The sequence below is a fragment of the Pteropus medius genome, unplaced genomic scaffold, assembly GCF_902729225.1.
Source record: "Pteropus medius unplaced genomic scaffold, Ma_sr-lr_union100, whole genome shotgun sequence".
Lineage (NCBI taxonomy): Eukaryota > Metazoa > Chordata > Mammalia > Chiroptera > Pteropodidae > Pteropus > Pteropus medius.
This window is the reverse complement of record NW_024345861.1, coordinates 189818-199098: the sequence shown is the minus strand read 5'-3', so window position 1 is coordinate 199098 and position 9281 is coordinate 189818. Positions and strand designations below refer to the sequence as shown.

The following is a 9281-nucleotide window of genomic DNA, read 5'->3' as shown; positions in this document are numbered from 1 at the left end:
AACTAACTGCTTTTCTCTTGCTGCTTTTAAGATTCTCTTTGTATTTAAGCTTTGGCATTCTAATTATGATGTGTCTTGGTGTGGGCCTCTTTGGGCTCCTGATTTGGGGAATTCTCTGAGTTTCCTGGGGTTTTAAGTCTATTTCCTTCACCAGATTAGGGAAGTTTTCTATCATTATTTCTTCTAATAGCTTTTTAACTTCCTATTTTCCTTCTGGTACCCCTATGACACAGATAATTTTTTATGTTTAATTGTGTTCCATAAGCTCCTTAAATTATTATTTGGCTTTGGCTTATTTTTTCTTACCATTTTGATTGAATGTCCTCGGCTTCCCCATCCTCTATATCGGTGCTTCGATTTTCTTTTTTATCCATTCTATTGATTTCCTCTAATATACTCTTTATCTCAGATAACGTGTTCTTCATTTCTGACTGGTTCCCTTTAATTTTTTTTTATTATTATTATTTTTCCTTCCAACTATTTTACTCTCTTTTTATTATTTTGGTAATCTCTTCCAGTTAACTACTTCTATTTGGAGGTGATAAAATGTCTAAGGAATCCACTTTATATGTTGGATCTGCTGTGAGCATGGTCTTTCCCTTTACTTCAACTCAGAATTAAAACTTTTGATCATTGTTTTTTATACTCCAGTCCCAGAAGCCGTTTTCACCATGGAGTTGTCCGAAGGCAGTCATATGCTTTATAATAGTGGTCTAAACCAGGTCTAGCTTTTCCAGGAACACTACACAGGATGGATTTGAATATATATTAAACTAAGAAGCATTCTCTCAAATGAGTTTAAATGCACTTTATTTTTAGACAACCTACATGACATCTTTTTTTTTTCCTTAAAAACAATGCATCTACTCCAAATATATCAAAATCAAAATAAAAGAAGGGCTCAAGATGACATTAGTCCCATTTGTCCTAGTGCTGTTTTGTGGATGAAAAGCAGCAACCAGTTATGACAATTAATGATAGATCCAAATTGCCATATTTGTTAATACTTCTCCATTTCTAAAGCATCCTTGAAGAAAATCATATACAGGCTCACACTGTCCTCACAGTAGTCTGGAGTGATCATGTCATCTGAATTCATGTTTTCATCAATAAAGGATTGGGAGTTTTTGAAATTAGCAAGAATGTGCTTGATTTGTTCTGCAGCCCCTATCATAAAAGATTTTACTCTTTTAAGTCTCTATTCTTCAAGTTTCCCTTTGATTGATTTCATGTAATCTTTGATATACTTCTTGTAGGCTTCTTTTGTGAAGCTGGTTTACTACAAGTCAGGGTTCATGATGATATCAACAGCAGTGATTATTGTGCTTTTGGTTCCTTCAACAGCAGGGCCTTCATTGGAGACATTTCCACCAATCAGCGAGTCATCAATGTTACCCTCTGTCCTACTTACCATTTTCCCTTCTACCTGCAGGTACAGCCTGCCTGAAATCTCCCAGATCTTGTAAATGTCGGAAAACACTTCATCATGGCTGGTGAGGTCCAGGTAAATGATCATGATGGCAGCTGGAAGGAGACAATGGCTGTGTTGGCTTAGCAGGAGCCCAGAACATGGAGCAAGAACAATGCAGCCATAATGGTACTCAGGGGAAGGGGGAAGCAGGCAGAAAAGCTTAACTAGTTCCTTTTTATTATTTCCATTTCCATTTTTATGTTTTTTTTTATCTCTTTGTTAAGTTCTCACTGAGTTCATCTACACTTCTCCTAAGTTCGTTGAGCATCTTTATAACCAGTGTTTTGAACTCTGTATCTGTTAGATTGCTTGACTCCATTATTTCTTCATTTCTGTTCTCTTGTATGGTTTCTTCTTCTTTGTCTCCCATTTTGGCTGCCTTTCTGTGTCTATTTCTATGTACTAAGCAAAGCTCCTAAGTCTCCTTGTCTTAGCATGGTTTCGTGTAGTAGATATCCAGTGGCACAGTCTTGAAAGGGGTCCTGCTGCAGACCAAGTTTACCACAGCCCATGTCCCCCTGGGGACACCTGTTAAGATTCAGCAAGCAATCCACAGATGTTGGGCTTATACTTGCCTCAAGAGGCCACCGGTGTCAGCTTTGGAGTTGGTTCAACAAGGAGCACTGGACTTGCTGAGGACACAACTGGATGTGACTTGGGTGGGGCTGTGAATTCAGGGAGGCAGAGTTTCAGGGAATCCTCCAGACTGAGTGAGCTCTGTTATCCAGTTTGATGACATCTCAGCTATGGCTGCACTTAGTTGGCACACTGGGAGGGGGGAGGGCTCAACAGAAGAACAACGGATACCACCAACATTTCTGCCCAGGATAGAGCCTTGACTCCAGCCCTCGCTCTGACAACTCAGTGTACCCCTGTGAGTCCATGGTGTCCCCTGAGCAGCTGACCAGGCACTGATGCTCAGAGAGAGCATTTCCTTCACTCTGAATGTCTACTCACAAACACGGCCTCTTAAGAGGCATCTGCAGTTGCCGGCTGCTGCTGCCATAGCCTCTGTCTCACTCAACCACTCAGTACGGCAGCCTCGCATCTTTGGCCCCTCCTACCTTGTATTGTTGCATGGTGATTTCTTATTTTTCTCTCTAGTTGTAGTGCTTCTTTTCATCTAGGTCCCAAGTGACTATGCTTGCTGTTTACTCTGTGTTTCTGTCACAACTTTGATTTGTTTGCAAGAGGAAAGAACAAATCTTCCATCATCTATGCCATTTTTTTCACCTCCTCTTCACTTTTAAGAGTGGATTTCCACAGCTAAGGTATCCTTCCCAAATTTCAATAACCGCATATGGGTCTAAGACCTGCTTTTTCCACATCTGTGCCCCTCCTACCAGTCTTGATGTGGCTTTTTCTGTATATCCTTACTTATAAGACTTTTATTTAGCTTGACTTCAGGTGATTCACAAGGATTATTGTTTTATTGTTTAGTTTTAATTTTCATGTGGTTGTGGGAGAAGCAAACACAACATTTACCTACTCTGTATCTTGACCAGAATCTTTGTGGTTCTCTCAGAAGAGTGGTGACTGTTTTCTGCTCAACAGTGCAGAGTGTCAAGTTGTGTTCTCAAAAAGTATATTATCTTCTGAAACTTCTCTACATATAAGAAAACTTATTGCTGATAACCAAGTAAGAGGAAGAATAAGTGATGTATCAGATGAATCCACTATTCCTTTACCTGGAAAATCTCTACACATGCTTCATCTTCTACAGTGAATATTCCTGGTTGCAGATGAGTGATGTCTCAATACCATAGCCTTATGGCTGTAAAATAAATCACACAGGATATATTTTTCCATATTGCTACTATTAACTCTAAGTTGTTGGTATGGAAGATGATTTTTAAATGAATTAAATTCAAAATAATTCCCTTAGAGTATGTATAGTATATATAATGACATCACATGAAGACTATGCTTCCTTCCATAGAAAGAAACAAGAGATCTGAAATCCCACCTGTTATTTTGGTGATCTCTCCTTATAGCTTTGGAGTGAAGCAACTACACGACATCAGTATTTGTGTTTTCAACCTCCATTTTATTTAGCTTTCCCTTTTGCCACACACACACACAAAATGATTTTGTTCAGATGTATCTACCCACACTGCCATTTTAATACTCCATGGCTTATATTTTTAAATTAAAGTTTAAAATGCTTAAACATTATTATTTCTTATCAGTGTTAGAGTTACCAAACGCTTAAATCAAATATCCTTTTGGAATAAATGTTGTGATTTCTATGTAATTATGCTTGTTAAGAGGAGAATAAATGGAAGATACAGTTGTGACAACTTGGGTCATCATATATCACGGATGTAAAGGAGCACTGTACAGATTCTTGCATACTTATTGGGTACACTCTAGAATAAAATTTCATTAGACTAAAATGTAAAATTTCACCTTTTAATATCTCTGAAAGTTAGATGCAGCTTATAATTGATGATGTGTCATAGTTTCATTTGCAGGTTTTTTTTTTCTTTCTTTCTTAGGAATGTATAAAATAGTGCTATGTGTTACAATTGTGTTTTAGATTTGAAGAAATGTTGTCAGTGTGTTTATTACTACATGAGGTTTTTTGTTGTTGTTTTCTATGAGACTTTTAGGATGAGAAGGTAATATGTGTGAAATTTAAACTCTGACACGCATTTCCTAATTTTCCTAATGAGAGGGTATATTTAAACTTCGAAGATTGTTTTTAATAACCACCTCTTATGGATCTTAATACTTCTAAAACTGCATAACTTTTAAGCTATGAAACTTCAAGAAATTGTTTCACTAATGAAAATAAATAAATAAATAAATAAATAAATAAATAAATAAATAAATGGTTTTTAAAAGCGGGTCATATTTTTCTACGGAATTTTTATATAAGAATTGATCCAGAAAAGGCATACTTTTTTTGTTCTTTTACTTCTGCCTTTTTGTTTAAAACGAAAAAGGTAAGAAATATCCAAATACACACCAATGAAAGTGACATATTTGTTGGGAGAAGGCTGGGAAAGAAAAAGAGTATGTTCTGAATTTTACGTTTATAAGTTTGTTCGGATGTCATCCAAAATCACTGAAAACAGCAAACAGACCTACACGCTAAGTCCCAGAGCCATGTTCGAGTTGTTCAGCATACATTCCAGACTAATAATCAATGTTGCAAAATAGCTACAACTGCCAGCAGCTTTGAGAATAACTCGAAAACATGACATTTTTGATTTTAGAAATATTTTCATCAATAGAGATGTGTAAAACATGCGTTTATGTAGCACAGCACTTTGTCTTGTGTCAGTAATTGCTGGCTTGAGTTTCTGAGATGTCTATCAGTCTTTTGAAAATAAAATTAGAAGTGAGCATCTTACGGGTGAGAAAAATTTCTGCTTGAATTTAAAATATCTAAATATTTGAAGTGCCTCATTTCTGACTCATTTGCAGTGACTTTTTAATTAACATTTTATTTTGAGATCATTGTAGACTCACATGCAATGGTAAGAAATAATACAGAGAGATCTTATGCACCATTAAACCAATTTCTCCCATAAAAATATATATTTCCAAAAAATTTTTTAATGAGAAGACTGGCATTGTTTTTTTACTTTTGCAAACCTATTTAATATGTGGCTTAATAGAAGACAGATGCATTTGCATATTGACTTCTGCATTCAATCTGTTGTGTTATCATTCATTAAGTAGCCTCTGGAAAACTTAGGTATGCACTTGTAAGAGAATGAGAGTGAAAAGGCAATAAAGTCTCAGTACTGTTATGGAAACAATTTTGACCCTGTGAGCCTTTTGAAAGAGTTTCAGAGACCTCCCATCCCCAGGGGTTCTGGGATTATACTTTGAAAAGTGTTTAATTAAGCTATAGGTCATCTGTGATTGCAAAGATTATAATAACAAGACTTGAATGAGATAACAAGTTATTTGTTTCTCACCTAATTTCCCAGATAAAAGCCATCTCCATTAGTTATGGCACACTTTATGGTGGCTCTGACATCCCTGGCATACCTCATTCAAAATAGTTCCCCAAGTGCCACCTCTATATTCCATCTAGCAGGAAGAGGAGGGCATGACTTGTTCTTTTAAATGCGTGTTTCAGAAGTTGTATATATTACTTCCTGTCACATCCTCCTTAAAGAGTTTCTACTAATGATAACATCTTACAAAACTATATATAATATCATCATATGTGGTTACTGACATTGATACAATCAATATACAAAACAATTCCATCATCACAAGTATCCTTGAGTTGCGTTGTTATAGTTATACTCATATTTCTCCCATCCAACCCTGATCTAACCTCTGGAAACATTGAATGTCTTCTTCATTTCTCTAATATGTCATTTTCCAGTTTATTTTAGGAAATAGTCTTAATGGTTCCCTTCTTGTAATGCCCCAACCTGTGTGTGTGTGTGTGTGTGTGTGTGTGTGTGTGTGTGTGTGATGTTACTCCAGATAATTGTAATGAAAGCACTCTAGATTCAATGTAAGCTCTCCTTTTTCTGACATAAATACATGCTCAGGAAATATAAACCAAGTTTAGGGAGAGATATCAAAAGTTTAAGGGTCATTAATTTGACAATTATTTATTGAGTATCATATGCAGGATAGTGTTCTAAGCATTAAGAGATATGGTAAATAAGACAGACAAAGTTCCCACGGAACTTACACTCTATGTGTGTGAGAAGAAACGTACAATAAACAAATTTTAAAAAGATTAAATGCACTAGTTTTAAAGCCCATAACCTTACATGATATTTTTCAGTTATATGTATTTAACTAAATATATTTTACATATATCACTGAGAAATATATATGTATACACACATACATATGGAAAACAATCTTTTAGACTGTGTGACACATGAAGACAGACACCTTGTCTTATTCACTGTTTTAAATTTGTTGGGGTGACAATGGTTAATAAAATTATACAGGTTTCAAGTGTACAATATAATAATACATCATATGTATATTGCATTGTGTGTTCACTTCTCAAAGTCAAATTCTCTTCCATCACCATATATTTTACCCCCTATACTTTTATCTAACTTCCCCTCCCCCCTTTCCCTCTGGTAACCAATAAACTGTTGTCTGTGTCTATGATTCTCTGTCTTGTTAGCTTATGCTTTCAGTTTTATATCCCACATATTAGGGAAATCATATGATTCTCATTTTTTTCTGCCTGACTTATTTTGCCTAGCATGATAAATTCAAGATCCAATCATGTTTGTTGCAAATGGCAATATTTCATCTTTTCTTATGGCTGAGCAATATTCCACTGTATTTATGTACCACATCTCCTTTATCGAATCATCTATTGAAGGGAATTTTTGTTGTTTCCATGTCTTGGCCATGTGAATAATGAACATGGAGGTGCATATATCTTTATGGATAAATATTTTCAAATTTTGGGGGTAAGTACCCAGAAGAGAGATTACTGGGTCATATGATAATTCTATTCTTAATTTTTTGAAGCACCCCCACACTGTTTTCCATAGTGGATGTACCAATTTACATTCTTATCAGCAGTGAAAAAAAAGACACTTGGAATGTAGTTGTTGGTTATTTATTCAACTACTATTTATAGAACCCATACATAGTCCCAGATATGGATCCAGGCACTGAGAATAGAACAGTAATCAGACAAAAAACCTTGTTCTCACAGAGCTTATGTGAATCTCAAAGATAGCTGGCACAAAATAGATTTTAAATAAACTATTGCTGCTGCTGTTGATATTGTCATTGCTTTTACTATTATTAATATTTAGTTCAGTTGATTCATAAAGATAGTTGCTGTGGTGACTTTCAGAACCACAAGAATACATATGTAAAAAAATCTAGTGTATAGTAGTGCAAATGTTAAAGGTAATATTTTATGATCTTTCCTCCTATAAACACAAAGTTGTTTTAACTTTTCTCCTGGTGAGCAATATTCTAGTCTTCTTTTCCCCAATGGACATTACTAATCAACTATCATGCCCATATTTATTCTGAGCATACGACAATAGTGCAGGTGGTCATTCGAATGCCAGGGAGTGCTAATACTGACAATATTAAATAGCTAGTGATGTGGAAAACAACACAAAACAAACAAACAGAAAACTTTGTAATGCATAATTATTTTCAGCAAGCTAGTCTTTCTATTTGCTTTTTTGGGAGATAATATATATAATTCTTTGTATTTCTAAATATCTCCTAGGTTGATTTGGGATGATTGGTTAGGTTGACTGGGTAAAACACACAAGTTGTTGTAACACACCACTTTATCTTATGTCAGTAATTGCTGACATAAGGCATAATTAATCCAATTGTTATGACATAATCAAATTCAAAAAGATTTCCAATCTTTGAGAAGAATGCTCAGGACTAGACTGGGTATAAAGAGCACCTGCCAAGGACATTTAATTGAACAGATATGATAGCAAGTTGCCACTCAATATCAACGTTATTAGACATCCCTGGGTGAGTTTGGCCCTACTTGATCCTCTTTGATGAAATGAGAGTACCTTTATCTAATACGCTTCTGCTCTAGATTAATGTGTATTATTATTTTGTACATACATGGATGCTTTTCTCTGAGACTTTTCTAACCTTGCTTATCCTCTCCCTTCCATTTAGGTGTTGATTATTTGTAGAAATCATTTTTGAAGATTTTCCTCTCTTTTAAACTTTTGTGGTGGAAACAGAAAGACTTGAGGATCAAAGCTCAAAGATTTGAGCTTTAACCGAAAGGCGCTTCAAAGCAGAATCCAGACAGATAGGATGACATTTCTAACTGAATTTCTGATGATTTATTCTATACAGATGTAAATTTAACATTATCTGGCCTTTAAAGAAAGAGCACATGAGAGAAGGACAAAGAAAATAGCGAAGAAAAATAGATTTCTTTGGAAATGTCAGATATTAGCAACATGCTTTTTCATCACCATTGCCAGTATTAGTCTTGACGCTCACCTTTATGGCAAAGACCATAACAAAAACACTTTCTAGAATACTTGCTTCTACTGCCTCTCAAGAGACGTTTCCCTCCTCACTCTACCTTCACACAAATCCATTCTGTACATTTTGCCTAAAATTGCCCCCTATTGTAAAGATTACTAACTAAATAAGCCAAAATTGATTAAGCCCTCATTGAATATGGCACCTCTTTATACTGCATAGGTTACATGTAAAACCTGTAGAACCTCAAAATACTTTCAAGATATCAAGAACCTTTCTGAAGAAAGTTATCCAAATCAATTCTGCTAAAAATCATAAGCCTTACCCTATAAAGTGCAGCCAAAGAACAATAATAAACTCTAATATAAGATTCTCATGGCTCCTTCACCTTCAGAGTTTTCAAAATCCTGCTTAGAAACAATCTAGGAATACAATATTTCAATTGCCTGCAGACTAATATTGCCAGAGCTATTCTTGTATAAAACAGAAAGAATCTAATTTAGTAGGATAAATTAAATGAATGAAGCAGTCCATTGTGATATTACTAATATTCTCATGATTATATTTTTGGGATTATGTAATTTGGTTGTGTAACACTCTAGCCAGTCATAAACCAGAAAGGGAAGTTTGAATATTACTTTAAAACTGACAAAATGACATATTACCCCTTAAATTACTACATTTTCCTGAATTGTATCTTTAAAAGAAATTTATGCTTATTTGTACCTAAAGAACAAATATTTCACATGGTGAAACAAAAGAGATAATAATAACACTTTAAAGGATCTCTTGAGCTTTGGAGATTTGCAATACATACATACTTTTGAGAAGTTCAGCAAGAAAGAGCTTTTTGAAGTTTAATGATTAA

General features: G+C 35.0%; 1 pseudogene; it reads right to left on the bottom strand.

Annotated features, from left to right (window-relative positions):
- Positions 1-1000: 1000 nt before the first annotated feature.
- LOC120612244 (translationally-controlled tumor protein-like) lies at positions 1001-1525 on the bottom strand (annotated as a pseudogene).
- Positions 1526-9281: the final 7756 nt, after the last annotated feature.